Here is a 23,793-nt window from a genome sequence, read left to right on the forward strand (position 1 = left end):
TTTTCCATTTTGCTTTGTGTAGCTGGAAAATCAGGCTACATTTTTTTTTAAAGAATGAAATAAATCCTTATAATTGAGGGAGTTTAGTGACATTCTCCTCACACGCCATTATTAGTGACTGCCAGAGTCTGATCTTAGATAACTGCTTTATTAGCCTCCATCATTATGGAGATTTATTTAGCATCAAGAGTTGATAGTCTGCCAGACTTAGATGCTGCTATAATATTATATGGCCAGAAAAAGTAGGAGATGGGAGGAAAACATGGAAAGTATGTTTGAGTCTAGCAAAGTAATAGGGTAGGTATAAAACTCCTTTTAAAAGACTTCAGAAGTTTTGAGATTTTTCAGACCATCTAAATACATGGAGCATTTAAAGGAGAGGAACGTGGAGCTAGCTGAATGGGAATTATTTCAGACATGTGCGGCTGTAGGCAGGAGTTGGGGGTGAGAAAATGGAATGAAGGGAATTAGGATTAAGTAGAGGAAGGAGACCCATGAGGTGCACTGAGGTGGGTGGGATAAGCCTAGACACTGAGAGCATCTTGCATGTTGTGTATGAACTGTGAGCTCTTAGTGAATGGCAGCTGATGTAGCAGAAAAACTGAGAAAGTGCTGTAGAATTGAGAGTCTGGAGCTGACCTATTATTTAGAAACGGTGACGCATGTGATCCAATGCCGAATTTGTGTCACTTTACGAAAGCACTTTATAAAAGTAGAATAGGCAATCCAAGCTTTAATACGGTTCTCAAAATATTAAGGAAGCCCAGGTATGTGACTCAAAGAATATTTAACTAAAGTCTTTTTTAACCTGCAGCCCCCAGTTACTAGCATGTTACGTGCACAGGGCTGTTGACTCACCTGTCATTATTTAGCAAATTGCCTAATAAATGAGAATAGTTTCCAATATTATCAGTAGGTTTTCACAAAAGGTATTGGTATAAATATTGTTCAGTAGATTCTGGATTACAGGTTTTCTGCTGACTATCCTTTTCTTTGCATCTAATGAAGGGGAAAATGATCCACCTATGTTTCTTGGCCCTCCCACAAATAGTCAGAATTCCATTGGTTGCCATGGCATAGCCTGTGTTTTTGTGATAGGAGCTTTACTGGAGTGATGATTTGTTACTGAGAAAACTGTGATGCCCCAAGTTTTCCTCCTTGAGTTATTATCTGTCCAGGAAAGATGCTGGCTTAAAGAAGAAAAATGTGTTTTTTCAAAGGAGTCCCAAATCTCTGTTGTGTTTGCCCATGTGAACACCAATCCAATGGAAAAAAAAAGTTGTTGCCCGTCTTAGCAACCAAGTGCCTACTAGTGCTCATTAAATGGTTAAAATATGTACTAAAAGCTATAATCAGAAAAATTCCTGTAAAAATCAGTACATCTGAAACAAACCAACTGATTTATTAATTCAGCCTAAGGAAATTTTATCCTTGATAAGTTATAATTGAGAGAAAAATCCAAATTTGTTTATCACAGCAGACTAGTGGGCAGATCCATTTCATTTTTATATTAAGGAATACTTTCCCAAACCCAATCCATTAAGTCATGTTTAATTAAAACATAAAATATGCTTCAAAATTCTACATAAAAAAATTATCCTTTAGTTTTTCACCCTAGAGAAATCCTAGAGTAGATTTGTAACTCTTTATAAAATCAGAAGAATAAATATTCAGTAAACACATATGATGGGTCAGGCCTTGCCTTAAGTCCTATGGGAGGAACAAAATTCCTGTCTTAAAATCTAGTAGAAGAACATAGTTAAGAATTGGACGTTTAAATAGTATCATAAGATATAAGTAATAAAGACAGCAATGGAAAAACACATACAAGGCCAATTGTGAATATATGTTAGACATTAAAATTCCTTTGGGAATCAGTAGTTCAGCTATTTGGCTAAAGAACAGAGTTTCTGAAGATAGTATACTTCCCTACTGGCTCAGACGGTAAAGAATCTGCCTGCAATGCAGTAAACCCGAGTTTCATCCCTGGATCAGAAAGATCCCTTGAAAAAGGGAATGGCAACCCAACTCCAGTATTCTTGTCTGGAGAATTCCACGGACAGAGGAGCCTGGCGGGCTACAGTCCATGGGGTTGCAAAGAGTTGGACACAACTGAGCAACTAACACACTTTTTGAGTAGAGGAGATAGGCCTAAGAAAGAAAACCTGTGGTAAAATTACGGGCCTTAGATGCCAGGCTAAGGTTTTAGAGCTTGATTTTATGGGGAAACCACTGAAACATTTTAATTCTAACCTTCAGTGGAGAAGTGAAAAATCAGAGCAGCATGTTGGAAAGGTGAATCTTTCAGCTGTGTGCAGACTGCACTGAGAAAACTTAAGACACTGAACTGGCTTAGAAGGTATGACCATTTCCCAGGTGGTTTAGGTCCCTCCGTGAAAATGGGATGGACTTGCCACCGTCCCAAATTCAATTCAGGGGTCTAGAATGATGATGCCACACACAAATAGAGTCCAAGAAGCTTTATTACTCACACAATGGAGATTTTAAGGGAGTACAGGACAAATTCCCAAACAGGTCTAAAGATCTGAGAGAGCAGGAAGGTCTGATTGGCATGACTTTTTAGGATGGTTAGAGCGTAGGGATGAAGTGAGTGTCCTCTCACATGTGCTGAGGCTTGTGTGACCTGAATTTCCTGCTGTACCAAAGGAGGGGGCACCCAGGCTATTTATTAGCTGGTTCAGATGTGGGGCAGAAGGAGAAGGGGAATAATAATGTGGCTGGAAAGTTGTCAGCAGACATCAAGAGTGGAATCTGATTCATTGTAATGCACACATAGCGTAGAAACTGCCAAATGCGTGCTGTCAATATTTTATACATGAGCTATAATCCTCAACCCGATAGAACCTGCATTGTAGGAGGCAGGTATCTGGAAGAATGGATTTTCGTAAGCATGCGGTTATATAACATTCAATTAACAAGCTATCAAGGGCCTTTGGAATGTCAAAGAGGAGGTCTCCAGGGCTCTGAAATAAATATCCCAGGAACTCTTGACCTTTTGTTCACTGCATTTCTTTTTTTAAAAAATCTAATATATTGCTTATGTTTGGAAAAAAGATTTTTTGAAAAATTCAAAGCTAAATGGAATTTGTTTGCATCTGGGATCACAGTTGTAGATTCTATCCTTCAATAAATCAGTTGGTTTTGGTTTGAGGACAAGTTCCATGCTGCCAACCTATATGTACAGTAACAATTATCTAGAAAACTTGTTTACAATGTCCATTTCAGCCCTCAACCCCTGGGATTCTGGGTGAGAGGTTTTGTGTGGGTCTGAGGAATGTACCGCATGACAAGTGTTCCTGATACAGGGCTCTACAGGCCTCATTTGAGAAGCATCACCCCACAGTGTACCAAGGACTGCACTAGGTGTTGCAAAGCTTCATGTAAAGTTTAACATGATCATAATGAACAGGACATGTATGGATGTGAGAGCTGGACTATAAAGAAAACTAAGTGCTGAAGAATTGATGCTTTTGAACTGTGGTGTTGGAGAAGACTCTTGAGAGTCCCTTGGACTGCAAGGAGATCCAACCAGTCCAGCCCAAAGAAAATCAGTCCTGAATATTCATTGAAAGGACTGATGTTGAAGCTGAAACTCCAATACTTTGGCCACCTGATGTGAAGAACTGACTGATTTGAAAAGACCCTGATGCTGGGAAAGATTGAAGGCGGGAGGAGAAGGGGACAACAGAGGATGAGATGGTTGGATGGCATCACTGACTCAATGGACATGAGTTTGAGTAAACTCGGGGAGTTGGTGATGGACAGGGAAGCCTGGCGTGCTGCAGTCCACGGGGTCACAAAGAGTCAGATACGACTGAGCAACTGAACTGAACTGAATGAACAAGAAGTTGACTGCTTTACTGGTTCTTTCTCTGCTTAACCAACCTCTAACTTCTGCACCTGTGAAGTTTGTAAAAGCAAACTCAAAAACCAGGACTATCATTCTGTTTAGTTATTGTTCAGGAGTTGGCAGTGCTTGAGTGTTCACTATGAGAAAGGGCTGTATGTGCTTTTTTCTTGTTTGATTTTCACAAAGTCAAATAATTATCACATTATAATGTACAAAAATTGAGGTTCAGTAAGATTAAGTGACTTGCCTAAGTCACACAACCACTAAGTGGTAAATCCAGACTCAAATTTAATGTTGTCTAAATCAAACTCCTGTTATTAACCATGACACTCTACTGTCAGGAGCCTGCTTCTAGCTTTGCTGTCTCACTTGAGTGATGACAGGGGTCCCATGGCACTCAGAGCAAGGGGAAAATTCGGCAGTTGCCTGCTTAGTTTTCTCATATATTGACAGTAGAATAATGGAGGTTGGTTTTATACCATATGTGTCTCTGTCTTCCAGGGTAGAACCTTCCTTATTGGCTGGCACATCAGCCCTGCTGAGAGCTTCTGGAAGACTTGGACTTTGTAGGTTGCTTTGCTGTAAGCACAGTTTGTCCAGTTTAGAATAGCACTTTTTGGACCAGGCACTTTTAAGAGGCTGAGAGGAACTAGGGTGGCTATGAGACAGTGAGGGAAAGGGTGACGAGACTTGGGGGCTAGGGAGTGTGCAGGGCACAGATCAGACAAGGTTTGGATGTCACGTCAGAAATTTGGCTTTTGGTCTAAGTATGGTGAGAAACAAGCAGAGTGTTTCTGATAGGGGATTTGGTGCTCTGATTTTGTCTTAAAATAGCCTTTTGGTTGCTATGTGAAGAATGGATGAGAGGAAACAAGAGTTGAATGGGAAGATGGATAAGGAGGTTATTTGACTAACTATTTTAAATGTGGAAAAGTTCCTTGTGAAGGAAAAGCTGACAAAGGAAGAACACTGATAGTTTTAGCCCTGAAGGAGCAGGGTGGGACACAGGAAAAAAAAATTTTTTTAGAGGCTTCTACACTTCTTCCTCAAACTAATTTTGGAGAGAAGATAAGAAGAGGGAGAGAAAATCTGAACGTGAGCATTTCAGATTTCATTTTTGTTGTTGTTGTCGTCCCTTCTTAACCTTCTAAAACCCAGGAACCCCTCCCACCAATATTTTTCTCAATTTTAGCAGTGTTGACTCTGAAAGCCTACCTACCAGGCAGGTGTCTGAGATAATGGTAATCACTGTAGGAAATTACATATGTAAATATTCTTTCCTTGGAGAGTTGAAGAAAAATATGTTTCTTGATGGTGGATAAGAACCTAGCTCTGGAGTTGTTCTCCATCATATAATGTACTCTTGGAGTGGCTTGAAAGTGGCACACCTGGTGTGATAAGGCAAGCATTTCCTTGTCTGAGAAATGCGACTCAAACTGCCATGAGATCTAAATGGAGAGCAGGTTTCATAGACACTGTGCTTTTTCCACGTAGGACTCCTCTGATGGCAAGCGACAGAAACCCAACTTGAATTACTGCAGTGGAAAAGGGTATTTACTGTAAGCATAGATGCATGTCTCCTGGAAATCAAGGTCAGAAAGATGGCTTGGCTTCTGGAACAACTGGGTGAGGTTTTTGAAAACCCTGACTCCCCACATTCTTTTTTTAAAAACAGTTCTATCTACCTGACAGAAAAGACAGCTGCTGAAAGCCCTCAGAACTTTAGTCACTTATACGGAGATAGAGAATGTGATGCTCTCAGTCACAAGTGTAAAACTCCTGAAGAAAAAGCTTGTTGGCTCTGCTTGGGTTAGGTCTTACTCCTGTGAATAACTATGTCAGAGGAGGGTAGTGCTGGGCTAACAGAGTGGACTCTACAGCATCCATGGAGGTGGACAGGAGGGGGCAAATCTTTGAGGAGAGTTGAAAAAACACAAGTTTCTTCAGAAGTTTCCAATGATAGAAAGGTACTAGATAAAAAGCCCTACAGATACCCACTGTACAAGAGAGTTTGTGTATGTGAATGTTGGTGGAACTAGTTCTCTTAAATTAATGACCAACCTAAAGCATCAAAAAGCAGGAGAACATGCAATCCAAAGAGAGATCTAAACATTGAGAAAACAGAATTAGTAACAAAGGTGGACTCTGTATTTTTCTGTTAACTGTTATTTGGGTAAGCCAATTCAGAAGGATTGACTTCTTTGCCTTCTATATTTAAATGGTCTGTTAATTTCCATTAGCTGGATTTTCCTATAATGAGGGAAAATGCTTACTTATAAAGTTTATAAGAGAACAAAATCCCTCTTAGCCTCTCTCTTATCTTCCCAATCTGTTGGATGAAGACATTTACCTCTGTTAACATATAAATATACAGATAATCTACACAAATAAATCATAGACATATTTTGCATTTCAATATACATAAATCCTATGGGTTTTTAAAATACTTTATCTAGATATAATTTCAAACTTAAAGAACACCATATCCCCCTATCCAGATTCTCCCTTACTGGCCCTTTACCACATTTGCTCCTTCATTTTCTGTCTTTATAGATACAGATATGGATATAGATAAACCCATCATTGTTAAGTTTTTTCTGAATCATATGAGGGAAAGTTGCAAATATGATGCTCTATCATATCTGGATCCTTCAGTGTTTATTTTTCCACATCCTTTCCCCAAACAAGGACACTTTTCTACATTCTACCATACACATTTGCAAATCAGGAAGCTGGCACTGATACTACTGATAACACTACTCTCTGATCCGCAATTCACAAACGCCATTCACGTTCCTTCAACTGTCCCCAAAATGTCTATTCCTCTATCTCATTCAAGATCCAATCCAGAATCATGTATTACATTTAGTTCCCTTTTTTCTAGAGCAGTTCTCATTCTTCCCCTGTTAACCATGGCCTTGACATTTTAAATTCTGTATTTAGTCTATCTTCATTCTATATGATGTCCTTCAACCTGTGTCTGTGCAATGATTCCACATGCTCAAACAATAATGCCCATGCATTCTTGAAAGCAATACTCCCCAGAAACGATGCTACCCATGCTATTCTCAGGGCACCACATAGGCGACAATATAATGTTGACCCATTCCACCATGGTGATGTAAACACTGATCACCTTCTGTGGTAGGCAAATTACTGGCCTTCAAAGATGTCCTAGCTCTAACCCTAGGAACCTGCATTATGTCACCTTAGGTGGCAGAAAAGACTTGGAAGCTGTATTTACTGTTAAAGATTTTGAGTTGCAAAGGTTATCTTGGATTTTCCAAATGGGTCCAATCTAATCACATGAGTCCTTTATAAAGAAAGAACTAAAAGTCGCTCAGTTGTGTCTGACTCTTTGCAACCCCATGGACTGTAGTCTGCCAGGTTCCAGGCAAGAATACTGGAGTGAGTAGCCATTCCCTTCTCCAGGAGATCTTCCCAACTCAGGGACTGAACCCAGGTCTCCCAAATTGCAGGTGAATTCTTCAACATCTGAGCCACCAGGGAGAAGAGACTTTATTAAGTCAATAGAGAATCAGAGAGATGGTGGTGTGAGATGGCAATCCACCATGGCTGGCTATGGAAATAAAGGCAAGGGGCCAGGAACTGAGGAATGCAGACAGCCTCATGATGAAGGAAAAGGCAAAGAAATGGAGTCTCCTAGGAAGCCTCCAGAAAGCAAGAGTCCAATTTTAGCCTAGTGAGAATCCTATCAGACTTCTCACCTACAGAACTGTAAAGATAATATCAATAAATGAGTGTTCTTTAAGCCCCCAAGTTTTTGATAATTCATTGCAGCAGCAATTGTAAATAGATATACTTGGTCAAAATATGTTTGGTTGAAAACTATTGCATGGGCTTATCTGAACATAGTGAAGTGAAGTCACTCAGTCGTGTGTGACTCTCTGTGACCCTGTGGAAGGTAGCCTACCAGGTTCCGCCGTCCATGGGATTTTCCAGGCAAGAATACTGGAGTGGGCTGCCATTTCCTTCTCCAGGGGATCTTCCCAACCCAGAGATCGAACCCGGGTCTCCTGCATTGCAGACAGACGCTTTACCGTCTGAGCCACCAGAACTCAGAACTATTGCCTGGGCTTATCTGAACATAACAGGATATTAAAAGAGCATTGTGGTTCTCACAGATCTGATCAGAGGCTTGAAAACAGAGACTTGGCTATGGTCAGAAATCAAGGTAGCTCTGAAATACCAAGAGATGGGGTGCAGAAACTATAGTAATAATTCCATTCTTAGGTGTTACTCCACCAAGTCTATGCACAATGGGGAATGAATAGCTATGCATTTCGCCAAAGGAGTTTAGATCTTATCCCAAACAGCTCAGAGAGAGACAGCCCTAAGCATTTTGTAACTTTATAAAGATGAGGTTTTCCATTCAGCTTCTCCCTAAATCTGTACATTAGTTTCCCCTCTTTTAAATGTAGCTTCTGGTTTTCTCTTGGCGTTCAAGTCCACACTAAACTCCAGACGGATAGCAATCTTGATGCTTTGTAAGTCTTTGCTCCTTCCTTCCCTTTCTCTCCTTTCTTTCTTCCCTCCCTCCCTCTTTCTCCCATTTTTTTTTCCTTTGTCTCTTCTCAGTCGTTATGGAAAAAAAGAAAACACATTCCTGGGAAGTTCTCCAGTCTTTTTTTCTGCTATATCTTTTCACTTACAGTCCTCTCTGCCTGAGTTGCCCCCTCACCCTCTCTGTTGTCAAACTGCCACTTATCCTTCACCGAGGTGAATTCTCTGATCTTTCTCTAAGTACACCAGGAGGAATCATTATCTTCTTTTCTCCCCCACTGGTGGTTTTTTAAATCGAGGTATAGTTGATGTATAATATTATGTAAGTTACAAGTGTACTAATATAGTGTTTCATAATTTTTAAAGGTTATACTCCATTTATAGTTATTATAAAATATTGGCTATATTCCCTTGTGTTGTCCAATATAACCTTGTACCTTATTTTATACACATTTGTGCCTTAGTCCCCTGCCCCTATATTGCCGCTCTCCTTTTCCCTCTCTCCACTGTTATCCCTAGTTTGATCTCTGCATCTGTGAGTCTGCCGCTTTTTTCATTATATTCACCAGTTTGTTGTGTTTTTTTTTTTAGATTCCACATATAAATGATGTAATACAGTATTTAGCTTTCCCTGTCTGACTTATTTCACTTAGCATAATGCTCTCCAAGTTCATCCTCTTTGAGGCATTACTGTGTTGTCTCTGACACTGTAACTACAGCATCATTAGAGACTTTAGTTTTCTCTCCTTCTCCTTCTACCAGACCCTAAGCTCCTTTCAGAAGTTATCATCAGTAATTTAGCACTGTGACTGGTCTCTGGTACTGCCAGTATGTTCTCATTCCAGCCTCCACATTCGGTATATGGTATGAAATGTAAGATATATTTGGTGAAAGAGGACAGTATTTTCACTCATTCCTATCTTGCCTCAAGTAAAGATTCACAGAAAACTTTTAGAAGAAGCAAAGGATTCTAAAGTTGATTACATCTTTTTGATATAATCCTAATTCTATAGGATTCTCAAAGGGGCAGATACATTTAATGTCTTCCTCCTACCCACTTCAAGAATCACTTCTAGGGGGCCAGGAAGGTACAAGTGTGATACTAGTGTGATACACTTGTGATACAAGTGTGCTGCTAACCTTGTTTTTATTGTGCTGTGGAAAGGTGGGAGCAGGAGCAGGGGATCCTCACTTAGATTTTAAGGTGGGACAGAACCTTCTGGAAGAGTCTGAGCACCAGGAACTCTTAAGGGCTTCAAGAAACCTGGAGGATAGTAACAAGAATGTCAAAAACTTACAAAACTAGAATTAACCTTTAAGTTTCATGACTGCTTATAGAATTATAGGAAACAAATAAAAGTTTAGAGCTGGAAGGGATTGTCACAAACATTTTAAGACAATTTCTGACCCATCAATTGTTACGGATTACTGATGAACCTTGTAGGTGACCTTCTTCAGTGTTCTCCTCATCTCTTATCGTGACATCGCCAATGGAAAGTTCCCAGTGAATTGCTGCTTTAGGGATGGGGCTAGGAGGGGAGGGAGATGTAGCTATTTGCTTTGCCCACGCCTGGAGGCAAAAGCTAAAAACACTGGAGACACAAGGACAGTCTATCCCCATTCTCAAGATCATTTATTTATGTTTTCTATCCTTTGCTTTATTCTAAAAATTATTTAAGATTCTATGTGAAAACATATGTACAGTGCTACTGTACATATGTGCAGTATAACTGAAAAGACAACAAAATCAGAGACAAGATTAACACACAAAATCCTTGAAATATATCCCTGAAGAGGATCCAGATTTGGCTCTGAACTTTCTAGCTGCCAAATAAAATGAAATGTAATTGATGACAACGTGTAGACTGCCTAAAAATGAAAACAAATCCCTTTTTTTCAGAGACACACAGCTCTTGATATTGAGAATTGAGAGAAACCTCTCCTGTGACTTCCCATGGAGATCAACACCCTCAATAATAATTTCTGCCGTAAATAAAATGACAAGTGTAGAATGACTGCCTCCTCTTACCTTCCTGTATGCAAGTCAAAGAGGCACAACGCCAAAGCACAGCTATTAATAGGATGCAAAGAACCAAAGCAGGAAAGTCGAAAGCAATGTTTTTTCCCCTTAGCTCTTTAAGATTCAAGGAGGAGGAATGGACTCCTGTAGTCTTAATGTAATCTTCTTGGAGTGACATTTTCTACAACTAAGTTTTTTATTTGAAAAAGTTCCACAAAGAAGAGTATATAGTCTGTATAGAACCTAATTTTCAGGTTACTGACAAAGGGAAGTTTCCTGCATACATTTTAAGGGTAAACTGAGAGAAGGGCAGGTTTGACATCTCTTTAGACATTTTATGAATAATAAGGGGTCTAACCAGGACATGTGACTGCCCCGGTGGTAGTCCCACCGTCACACAGGGGTACCCTTAGCAGGGCCAAGATCTTCCCCAGAAAGTAGTTAATTATTTAACCTGAACACACAGACAATTCATATCAGAAGCATTATGGGTTAATACATGTCCACAAAATTTTCACTGGAAAATGTTTCCATTAAGTGATGTACATCACCTGAAGTGTCCATTTAAAAAAAAACAAAACCTCAAAGACATAGTCTAATTTAAAGAACTAACGTAAAATACTATTTAATACAAACTAGTTAAAATTTAGAATCTCTGAGCTCAAAATGACAGGATTCTGGAATGGCTGATGTTCATAATTTGTTCTTTCTGTTTGTAGGAACAGCTGTCTAGTTTGACATCAAACTATGTCATCAATTTCCAGCTATGATGGAATATCTGTGTTTCTGCTGGAAATAAGAAGCATTAAAAAAAAAAAATATATATATATATATATATATAGAAGAAGACGACTTGTTGCAGCCCCGCCAAAGCAATCAAGACATAAAGATCCAAGGAAAGGGAACGGCAGAGAAGTGAGCTGACTTCAGTGTCAGTTTTTCTCCTGGGGAGTTTTCTGAGCCTCGGTCCAGAGTAAGAGATGAAATTTTGGGAAGAGAACTGCTAAAAGACAGATGATTTAACAACTAAAAACATTAACTTCTGTAAAGAGATAATTAAGTGAAGAAAAAGTAAAACAGGCATATAAAAGTTTCTAATCATACCCAACTAGGGAAGATAATCTCCCTTCCCACAAGTGACCCCCAAGGGATTGTGACCTCTGCACCCTGATAAACTCAGTACCCAGATCAGCAGTGGGTGGGAGGTTCACTCCCCACAGAGTCACCTGTCTACTGCACTTGGTACTGCCAGCCCGGATGCCACCCTGGAGTGCATGTCCTGTCCAAAGGCGGCGTGGAGCACATCACTTCTACTTCACCCCTTTGGGCGGGAGGGGGCCGGAAGAGGAGGCTGGGCATGTCCTGAGGTGCCAGGGAGTGGGAGGGTGAGTGTTGAGAGCCCATCTGAGAGAGGGGAGCTGAGATGGGCCCTCCTGTGGGCCAAGCCTCCGAGCCATCAGCATATGCTCAACTGACTCACTAGACTTCATTTTAAAAACACAAGTCAGAGATAAGATGAAGAGTTTTAAGACAATGGCATTAACCACAAGCATAAGACACTTGTGAGCATAGGACACTGTGACTGCATTGGTAGCATCCCGAGGAACCTGGCCTTGGTTAAAAATGCTGTGTTCAAGGTTATGTAGCCTGGTCATCATCTGCTACCAGTCTTCTTCCTGTGCCAAGCTCTTTCCAGCTTCAGCCTCTGTTTTTTGATGTTTTGTGCTTCATTTAAAAACACATTCTTTTTCTTGCTACTAATTAGCTTTAACAATTCCTCATGTCTGAACTCTTCCATAGAAAAGGTGGAATGAAGGTATGGCTAATTTTCAGGGATAGCATGTGAATATTCTTAAATAAACAAAAAAATATATATACATCTTCACTGGTTTTAACTGGGTTGGGTTAAATTTTGTCTCTATGATTCCCCATGCTATTTTATTTTGATCATCAAAGACACTATTTAATTCTCCAAGGGACCTCTTCTGACATATTAGTTTTCCTGGTTTTAAGTGGAAAATTAGAATATCACACTGGTTTGCATACCTAGATCTGATGAATGAAAATATTAAAAACTGAAGTTCTACTCAGAAAAATACATTTCAAACCCCCAAAGAGGTAGATGTGACTTTTCTGTTGGTTGTCAAGATTTCTTATAAAGAGTGAAGCCCAAAACCAAAGAATCATACTGAAAACACTTCGGGCTAAGATTGACTAATGTCTGTAAAGGCCCTCTTCTAGAAACTTATGTGAGATTCTAACTCTGGCAACCAAGACGGGATTGTGAAATTATAACTTCTCATGGTACAGCTAACACACTTTGTTTCCTGGCTCCAAAGAAAAGTATAATCTTAACATGTATCCAGTACCTCTTAAAATACACTCTGACTCATCCCTCAAACTCCAGGCCCTATATTCCTGCTATAAATTTGATATTTAAGTACACGTTGAAGCCTCAGGAGATGTGAGCTTGGTTAGCAGGGAGCCCTATTTATAATCTGCAAGCTCCATTTGTTTTTCTTATCTTTCGAAGAGATTTCTGGCTCAGTTAACAAGGTGGAGTTGGAAGCTTTAGCAAAGAACTCGGCAGTTTAGGCAGTATAATGAGGGAAAGAGGCCTTAAAGGAAGGGAGGCTATCGAGCCCCATGACAGTGAGGTCAAACAATACCAAAACGTTGGAGTCTGGAGCACAGAAAGGTTTATTGCAGGGCCTTGCAAGGAGCTGAGTGCCTTATGCCTTAAAAACTATGAACTCCCCAAAATGTTTTCCAGCCAAGCCCTTTTCTAGGAAAGGTGTGCGAGGGTGTGTGTGTTGGAGGCTGGGGGGGGGGGGGGTGACTAGTTGTTGCAAACTTCTTGGTATCAGATCCTGTATTCTTGAGGTTAGGTCATGGTCAGGTTATGATATTCCTGCAAATCACCACCAAAACAAATGCTATTCTCTGTTATGACAAGAAAGGGCAAGGTCCCAAAGCTCAGCTTTCACCCTTCGAGGTCCAGGCCTTGGCTAAGCAGAGGAGGGGTCTCTGTGCAGGCCAGTCACCCTGCCCCGGGAGCACTTGTCCAGCACCAGGACTGGGTTCACCCGCCAGCACCCGGGCCTAGTTGAAGAGGCAGATCTCAGCTGGCGGGGCGCTCAGGGCCAGGTGCCCAGACCCTACCGAGCCTCATCACTGAGGCAGGCAGAAACCCAAGACACAGCCCGTCTTCAGGCTTTTTATTTACACCGGAGAGAATCAGTTGTATGGGATCAATAGGAACACATGTTGTAGCAAATACCAGTCAGGTCAGTTCCCAGCTCCCAACAATTGCCTTTCTTAGAAAACAGCCCCACCACAGAGCTGGGCCTGAAGTAATGCTGTGCAATGCCCTTGCAACTTAACCCTGACCTCCGGCTACCTCTTAGGGGTTGACAACTGATCTAAGCTGTACCAGTTTTTGAAACTTGAGTGGAGAGACTGAAGCCGGTTGAAGCTCTTACCTTAATGGCCGCGTCCGTATACATTCCAGTCGATGGGCCCGCCGTGGGTCATGTAGGAGGGCCTGGGGAGAGGTTTGCTGCTGCTTCAAGGCTTGGGCCTGGTCAGGGGTGGCCGTGGAGAGGGCCCGGGAGATCTAGAGACACAGCCCTCAGTCTCTTCCAGGGCGCCCCCAGCTCACCCGCCAGCGTGGGCCAGAGGCCTGGAGGGCCCGGGACTAAGGCTGCCATCCGCCTCTTACCACACGCTCTGCGGCAAGGACCACTAGGAGCTGACTATTGGCTGAGCTGGGCCTTTAACCTCCCGCTCAGGGTCTCGCGATAACAACTATGTGCCCGCCCTCTCCAAGGGCCAGCAAGACTGACTTGATAACCAAGCGTAGACAGCTAGACAGGGCAGTTAGAAGTCATTCTCTACTTCCCACCCTGCTACCCTCCACTTCTCTTGCTAAGATCTCCAAAGCATACCTTGTTTTACCTGTCGAGTACGTGGGAGGGGTGGCGATAACGCCAATGATGCAGTGTTGGGAGGCTTTGGTGACAGGAGGAGAAAAGGAGTTCCCAGAAGCTTGGCTGGTACGCCCCGTTTCAGTGTTATGCTGGAGAAGGTCGTATTGACTTAAGAGAGTCGACTGTTACATATTTTGGTAGCTTGAAATGCCCACGGGAATTGGTATATACTACAGATCAAAGCCCCCATTCACCCACCCGGTAGCCCAAGATTTGGTTTACCAGGGCATGGTTTCTGATTTTACTACTTTCTAGAAATGTTCTCTGGCTCCCTCTTATTGGAGGGAGTTCTGTGGCTCTTTCCTGGTGATGCTCTGAGGCCCTTATCTCCATTTATCACCATTATTTATATACCTGCCTCAATTCCTAGTCATGTGGGCCATAAGGGCTAGCACATAATAGATGCTTAACAAATGCCCCTTGTATCAGTGGACCCATAAAATACATATTTGCAACTCACATTAAAACTAAGAAAAGATAGATCGTCACTAGCAGCACTGTTTTTTCATTCCTTCATTCATATATGGAAAATGAGCTCCTATCAGATAACAATGTACTCCGTCCTGGGGATTTACCACAGAGTAAAGCACATTTCTTTTCTTCAAGCTCACAGTTTTTTTGAGGAAAACATGTATAAATAATCACACTACACTTACATCTATGTATTAATAATAAAATATGAATAAAAAGTCACGTTCAATTTTAAGAATGAATGTGTTAGGAGTATGGGTGTGTTTTTATAAGGAGTGTGTTAAGAATCATCTGTAATAATATGAAACTTGAAATACTGTAGGTATCGATCAGTAAGGCACTGGTTAATTAAATAATAACTACCAATAAAATAAAATAATTACCAATAAAATGGAATGATATGAAGCCACTAGAATCAGGTAAGGTTATGGACGCTGATATGGAAAGAATCTCAAAGATGTATTTTCTCAAAGGAAAGAATAGTACAATGAAAAGTTGCATGTATATAATAATCCTTTTTTATTAAAATGGTATCTATATAATATATTTGCATGTAAGAATGCTATTACATGCATACAAAAAATTTTAAGGGAAACAAGGTTGTTATCTTTAGAAGAGACTGTGGAGAGGTAGATTTTTTTCACATTTTAGTTTTGATATTTATATATTTCAATTCTCTATTATCAGTAATTGTAAATTTTATATAACCATTTGGTGGTGGTGGTGATTTAATTGCTAAATTATGTCTGACTCTAGTGACACCATGGACTGTAGCCCACAAGCCTCCTCCATCCATGGGATTTCCCGGGCAAAAGTACTGGAGTGGGTTGCCATTTCCTTCTCCAATAACCATTTGGTAATATTGATCAAAAATGTGTAAGTGCCTACCTTTCATTCCAATATTTTTACTACCGGGTACATATCCTACCAAACAAGAGCACAAAGGTTGATGTGCAAGAATGTTTGGCCCGTCACCTAAACTGGTGAAAATCAGGAGTGAAACACCCATAAACAGGAGACAGTTTGAATGAATTGTTACAGTGCATCTAAGCAATGGCATATCAGGTAGTGGTAAAAATAGATAAGGTGTTGAAAAAAAAAGCTCTTGGTTACAAAGCAGTGTGTTACACCTTCATGGGTGGGGGTGGTGGTTTAGTCACTCTGTCATGTCTGACTCTTGCGACTCTGTGGACTGTAGCCTGCCAGCCTCCTCTGTCCACGGATTCTCCAGGCAAGTATACTGGAGTGGGTTGCAATTTCCTTCTCCAAGGGATCTTCCCAACTCAGGGATCGAACCCGGGTCTCCTGCATTGCAGGTAGATTCTTTACCAACTGAGCCACCAGGGAAGCCCACCCTCATAATAATGAAAATATACATTCATATAGACAATAGTGTCACATCCAATGAGTGGATTCGGTCTTGGAGCAAATTCATCAGCTGAGAATCAACTCCAGTCAGAACTGCATCTATGAGCACTAGGAACACACCCAGCTCAGGTTCACCCTCCACAGGCCTGGAAGCAGCTCTCCTGAAGGTGAATGGAGTCCTGGCTTGTATTCCACAGGCTCTATCAAGGCTCTGTGCTCCATGGAGTAGAGTATGTAGCCTGAATTTCTCTATTTGTCTTGCTTTCTCTTTGCAATTTTCTCCATTTCTACATATTTTTATAACATGTGCATTCATTGGTTTGGTAGGCCATAATACAATTACAACAGGTAAAGATTTATATGGAGAAAAAAATCTGAAGGGCTATGTGCCAAAGCAAACAGTTTACTTCTGAGAAAGGGGTGGAGATAGAAAAAGATAAAATACTTTTTCTTTGCGCCTTTTATACTGTTTGGGTGTGTATTATTTTATACTTGGTAAAGTATAAATTATTTTACACTTAGTATTTTACGTTAAAAAGAAAACTAAAAAACTGATACGGCTAACACAAACATAAGGAAGTGTGGAGGGGTATGAGACAAAGATGTGTTGAGAGACTGGATTTGATTCTGTCGATAATGAGAAGCACATGGAGATTTTTAACCTCTAAGGGTGGTGAGATTCAATTGACATTTTGGGGAGATAGGATTGAAAATTATAGGCACTGGTGAGAGGCAGACTTAGTTTATGAACTAGTTATCTTTTGGGTTTTATTTATGGTATGAAAATACTCCTTATCTAATTTTGGATGGAAATACCTTGCACTGGAAGTCCCTAGGGTACAGCAAATAAGTCCCTACATGGCTTTTAACAGTAGACCGAGGGTCGAACGTTCAGTTCCCTCTTCCTTCATCTCTGCTGTCACCCTCATTTTGCATCCTGGCATCCATTAAGTGTCTACAGGTGTCTTAGCAAGAGGGAAATTCAGGCTCCTTCTGAGTCACACAGGTGGACCAACAGTGCTGCAGGAAAGAAAACCTCCCAGTAGAGGTTGGCCTTTCTGGGATACAGAGCTGGACAATCCCCGTTCTGAGGGTATCCAGGGTGCCAGGGAGTTTGGAAGCTGTCATTTGAGGGTGACCTGCATTGCACTCGGTGGCATTGACTCCTGGCAGACGGACCAGGGCGCTTTGACCTACAGGGATTTCAATTCCTTCACCTGGTGAGGTTCAGAGTGTGCTACTCTCCTCCAGGACAGGTTTGGATGAAAACCACTGTGTCAATGTAAGGTGGATGAGAGTCCAGTGGAGTACCAATCATTGGATTTGCAATACTTCATGTTAGGGGAGGTGGCCCAGAAATGCTCCAGCAGAAGAGGCAGGAAGAAAGGTTATGCATCATTTATGTGTTGATTTGATCCAGAATGTTGTCTGCTCTTTTTGGCAAATACTGCATGCTGTCCAGGAACGTGGCAGTGGGGCTGGGTGAAGTCCTCTGCTTTGAAAGAGACCTATTCCAACCCCAAAAAGCTTTGGGTGGAAGTTCACTTCCTATCCCTTGCTCAGATGAGATAGCTTTAATCTATAATAAGTCTGAGGCCCATGTTGATACCATTCACAGAGACTGGTTCTTTCATTATATACCTAGCCAGTTCCTAAGACAGGCCATCCCAGGAAAGATGGATCAAGACCATTTCTAGTGTCAGTCACATCATAGAAATTAAACAACTATCTTCCTTTCTGGTTCTAACTCAAATCCAGTCCACTGGCTCCATTTTTTCTACCTTTGTGGTAGCTCTATGTTGGACTTTTTTTTATCCTCTCTGCCACTTACCTTGATTGTGTGTACGTGCTAAGTAACTTCAGTCGTGTCCAACTCTTTGCGATCCCATGTACTGCAGCCCACCAGGCTCCTCTGCTCATGGGGATTCTCCAGACAATAACATTGAAGTGCGTTTCTCCAGGGGATCTTCCCAACACATGGATTGAACCTGCATCTCTTCTGTCTCCTGCATTGGCAGGCAGGTTCTTTACCATGAGCGCCACCTAGGAAGCCCTACCTTGATTGGTCACACCCTAAATAGATCATTCCAATGTATTCGTTCATTCATATATTCATTCATTTACTGTTTCAACAAGTACTGTGTGTGTTGAGTACTTGTGTGCATCAGGTACCGCGTGAGGAACTAGGAACATAATGCTGAACAAAGAGAGTCATGGCCCTTGCCTTCATGCTGCTTGAAGCTGGGAGCAGGATTAAAACATGAAACCAAGAATAACAGGAAAACACAAAGCCACACTGTGAGAAGGCAATGACGGAGCAGTAGAAGGAGAGATTACATAAAAGGAGAACCATCTGGTGAGGAAAGTCAGAGGAGGCTTTGCTGGGGAGATGACTCTGCTGAGCTCTTTCTTCAGAAAAGCCTGGCTTTTGGCCAAAGTTGATGAACTTCCTACCAGAAAGTGAAACATTTCCCAAGTCACTTTAAAAGAATGAGAAGTAAAGGAATCCTGTTACAGCATAGTTCTAGGTCAATGGTACTTAGTCAGCTATAGTCACAGAACTGAGGGCCACTCAAGTAACTCTGAAGGACAAAAATAAATAAATAAACAACTAAAGACAGCAAGCAGAAATACCCTGCTCTGCCTCTTAAAGGGGATAGTCCCTTCCTAACACCTGATTCTATGAGGTTAAAAAGACAACCATTTTCCACTTACTTTGGGCACTTTTTCCTTCTGAATGTTTTGTTCTGTCGCCAGCCTATTAAAACCCATTTCCAACCTTTTTTTTTGTTTTTTTTTCCAGTTTTTCAAGGTCCTTTGGGATTTTGACCAGCAGTTATTTCTCTCCTCACAAAGAGACCTGCATTAAGCTCTTTCTGACTAGAATGGATTGAGTTATTTGACTTTCAAGCTGAAGGAACTTTGGGAGGTAAAAACAGGTGTCAGGCAACGCCTTCTGCTTTCTGGAATCCCAGGATGGAATTTCCAGCCATAAGCAAAGGTGCTAGTTAACATTTCTGGATGGAGAGTCTGACTAACAAGCTCCTTTCTCAGGAACCAGGAATGACAGTTGCCTGGCACTAGTTATTAGCAGCTGTGGAATCGGACCACCCCGGTGATATGTTACAGAGCTTTCTTCAGAATTCCCCCAGCCAAGAGGAGACTCATGAGGCAGGATTTTAGGAACTGCATGGGTAGCCATCTTGAAATTTCAGAAAAACCTGTCTGGCTTACAAATCATGAAAATAAATAAATGCTGTGTATTTTGAAAGAGAAACAGGGCTGTCTAAGTGTGGGGAGATTGAAATGGATGCAAACATATACATACTAACTTCCTTTTTACCGACAAGACCCCGAAAGACAATGGCTTCCAGGGCAAATGGATGAAAATGGTCACAGTTAGTTTGAGGTGTTTAAGTCATTAGGTGCTATACAAGCCACAATGCAGTGGACTCACAAATTAAGCAAGAGTGATTGGTGGTAAAATAACAAATTAGCCAGTATATGGAAATGTTCAGCAGTTAAGAAACTGATCATTGCTAACATGTAGGAGTAATTAGAATAATTCCAAACTAATAAAACTCATTAATATTGAAAACAGGGAGACAGTTCACTTAAAGTACATATATTTTGTACTTAATACATTTATCATTTCACATCCTGGGAGCATCATGCCAGTCCATTTTTACATGTTGATATGAGTTTATTTCTCATTATAAACAAAACACTTTTATCACGAATAAGTTAAAGAGATGGAGAGATATAAAGTTAAAAACAAAATTCACAGGGAAATCCCAACTGAGATCACTACTGTTAAGAATTTTGTCAACATCCTTACAGACACTTCTGTGTGTGTGTGTGTGTGTGTGTGTGTGTGTGTACATAGGCTTCCTTGGTAGCTCAGCTGGTAAAAGAATCCACCTGCAATGTAGGAGACACTGGTTCAATTCCTGGATTGGGAAGATCCTCTGGAGGAGGGCATGGCAACCCATTTCAGTATTCTTATCTGGAGAATCCCCATGGACAGAGGAGCCTGGTGGGCTACAGTCCGTGGGATTGCAAAGAGTCAGACATGATGAGCGACTAAGCACAGCACAGCATATACATACATATATATGATACTGGAATAATAATTTTGTATCTGCTACCAGGTTGAGACATTGCAGTATATGCACAGTCAATAAATATCTTTTTTTCCTACTCCTTAGGAAAGAAATTTTGTTCACTTATCGTTTTCTTCTACCTTATTATTCAGATTATGGTAATTACTATGAAAGAAAGAGGGAAGAGAAACAAGAAGAGAGGGTTGATCAGTTTGGGAGCAAAGCTGGTGGCTGAGACTGGAAAAGCTGTTGGGGAGAAAGAGGCTTCAAGAAGGAGTTGTTACAGTGTGAAAGAGAACAGGATGAGAAAGGTGGGGAGCAGAAGATATTTTAAGATATGATGCTGGGAGTTAGGAGCTGTATGTTCTTTATTTTTTCTGGAAGGTGAGAGCAAAGACTGAAATTGCTGGCTTGGTTAAGTCTTTTGGTAGCTGGGCTGTCTCTGTGAAGGTTGTGGAGCTGAGACTGGATCACAGTGGGATCTGGGATTCATTTGGTTTACACACAAATGGGATTATATCAGCTATGCTGCTTTGTAATTCCTTTTCTCTCAAAAATGTCATGGTGCTTCTTCTCAAGTCAACAAATGTGAATCTCAGTGATTCTCTTAAGTGGAGGCAGAGTCTCTGGAGGGGAATACATCACATCTTTCTAAACTGGGCCCATGTTGGTGGATGTTTAGGTTTCTGATGATGATGAACGTCTTTATATATCTTGGCATATTTATGTGACTATCTCACTGGAATAGACTATTTATACCTAATAAATAGGCTATTTATTAAGTATGCTATTTTACATTTAAAATTTTATTACATAATGCCAACAACAAATCACACTAAGTTGTACCTCCATGGAGTATAAAAGTCCCATAGCCACCCAAACTCATTCTTATCATCTATTAATACTTTGCAGGTGAGAACTGCCACGATTTGGACAACATATCTAGAGTATACATCTGAAGAAGCTGAAACCCAGGAAGACTGAGGGACTCTCATCTAAGATATTAGAACTGAATAGTTCTAATCTGGTGATCTCTCTAGAGGTGTCCTGTGCCTGGAAAAGCCAAGTGACAATGACATCTGTTAGGCCACATGGGGGACTAACGCTGCCCAGAAGGGAAAGGAAGATACTGAAAAGTGGTGAATGAAGCTATTTTCAGTTCACCTCATCTGTGTAACCGGGGTACACACCACGGTGATAAGATGATGTGTGTAAAAGTACTTTGCGGGGCTTCCCTGGTGGTCCAGTGGTTAGGAATCTGCCTTGCAATGCAGGGGACACTGGTTCAATCCCTGATCCGGGAAGATCCCACATGCCACGGGGCAGCTTAGCTCATGCGCGGCAGCTACTGAAGCCCTCATGCGCAGAGCCCCTGTTCCGCAAGAGGAGCCGCCGCAGTGAGAAGCCCCTGCACCACAACTAGACCGTAGCCCCCATCTCTGCAACTAGAGAAGGCCCACACGTAGCAACGAAGACTCGGCGCAGCCAAAGAGAAATAAATACACATTTTTCTAAGAGTACTTTCTACATTGCTAGAGACTGAGGCATCACTTGGGAAAGCAGCTGTCCCTTCACCGGCACAGTTAGAACTCTGCTTAGCTGACTGAAGAACTGTGAACACTGTGCTTTGACCTTGCATCTCAGTGTCATTTTTATCTTTTGTAACCTGATAGCCACGTTCCCAGTAAATGGAGTATTTATTACAAAAAAGTGCTGACAGGGTCATGGCCAATCTGGACCATGTTTCCTTGTGATATCCTGATGATTCAAAGCCAGAACATCTGATTCTGTGCTGTCCTGTAGCAAACGTACTAACGGACAGTATCTGCATCTATCAATTCACATCCCCAGGTTGCCTCTGACCTCGGCCTTGGGGGCTTGTTGATTCTGTGCTTATTTATGTTCATTTTGTCTCTAGAAAAGTGGTTCCAGACGGTCCTCTCTGAGTTTATTTTACCAGCTCAGGTCTTGCCTGACTCTTAGGGATTTCGGTCACCCGAGCAGCTGTGTTTAACCTTGTCTGTTAGTCCCGGCCCAAGAAACCCATCCAAATTGGCAATACTTCTGAAAACACAAGTGAGACTAAATTACAAATGGAGAAAGTGTCTGGGTTAAAATAAACTGTCACCAGACCAAAGCTATCTCTTTCCATGTTCTTTTTTTCTGTAAGAAAAACAGGGAACTAGATCTGATCTTATTCTTAGGTGAGATTTGTTGTTCAAATCTTTTTAAAAGCACATATCTTCAAATTTCTGTTCTGTAAGAACGGGAGGGGGTGCAGTTCAGTTGTCTGCTTGTAGTAATAAAGATTCAAATCTAATTTCTGCAGTTCTGCCTTTGGTATTTTATTTTGAATAAGAATAGCACAGAAAAAAAATGGATAGAGGACTTTGTAATTGGAGCGTGTCTTGTGTTGCCTAGTTACTGGGACCTTCTGGAGATTAGATTTTCAGGATGCTTAAATGCACAGAACAGCAAACAAAACTCTTACCTCGCCGGTAATTCCTCTGTGAGGACAGGACAACCTCTACAGTTGGAAACTTAGGTGAAGGGAGAAAATCATAATAAATAATATTTTATTTTCAACTAGAGACCATCTTGCCATCCCAGAGAACGGTCAATGAGAAGTGTTCTTATTCAATATGATGAACTGCATCCTGCTTTAATTCCGGGATCCTATGATAAGTATCCACTGGCCCGCTTATCTTCAAAAGCTGCCCCTGCCATCTGCAAAAGAAGAGGGCCCTCTAATTCATTGGTCTTGAAAAAAGTAAAATAGAAACAGGCTTTCAAGGATCCCGAAGGAGGGCGCTATAGGATTTTTGTTAGAAATGGGCCTGAAGGCAGAGAGCCAAGCCGGTGAGGGAAGTACACAGGCTGATCCCCCTCCTTCAGCTAATTCAGAGTGAAACTTCTGCCAAATGAAGCTTTTAGCTCAGCGTCGTCATTGCCCCTTTCCGTGTTCTCTCCTGCATCACAAGAGGGAAGTCTAAAATGTCACTTTCCTGAATTCCTTTCCAGGAGGATTCTGGGTTAAATCGGCCAATGATAGGAACTCAGGTGAGATTAGGAAGGAGAAGAGGAGAAGGCGTTTTCTCCTGTGACAGCCATGGGTAGGGAGCTAAGATCATTGCTGCCAGCTTCCCTAGGATACAGAGTTTGGGCAGAGGGGCAGCCCATCAGACAAGCAGTGAGGTCCCTGACAATGGTTTCCTTGCCATCACTGCATCTCCAGGTCTCCTAGAGTGCACTCTTGACCTTTGCCCCCTCAACTCTTCCAAATCTTTCTAGTTTTCTATATTAAGTAACTCTCTACTCAAAATGCATAGTCATTTTTTTATCCTCCCTGAATAATCCTGAAAGACACAAAGTACGGAGACAAAGTCTCAATACTCTGGTTACCAAAGTTAATAAACCTGAATTTTGATTATCACCAAATTATAGACC

At 41.4% G+C, this 23,793-nt stretch overlaps 1 long non-coding RNA gene across 1 annotated transcript in view; it reads right to left on the reverse strand.

The window, feature by feature from the left end:
• LOC122686981 overlaps nucleotides 1-14,140 on the reverse strand; it is a 30,915-nt gene extending 16,775 nt beyond the window's left edge. The window contains exons 1-2 of the long non-coding RNA XR_006338973.1: nucleotides 13,898-14,140; nucleotides 9,536-9,659 (exon numbers count right to left, since the gene is read on the reverse strand). This is a non-coding gene — a long non-coding RNA (uncharacterized LOC122686981). The remainder of the gene's footprint in view (nucleotides 1-9,535; nucleotides 9,660-13,897) is intronic.
• Between the last annotated feature and the right edge of the window lie 9,653 nt (nucleotides 14,141-23,793).

The sequence above is a fragment of the Cervus elaphus genome, chromosome 30, assembly GCF_910594005.1.
Source record: "Cervus elaphus chromosome 30, mCerEla1.1, whole genome shotgun sequence".
Classification (NCBI taxonomy): Eukaryota; Metazoa; Chordata; class Mammalia; order Artiodactyla; family Cervidae; genus Cervus; species Cervus elaphus.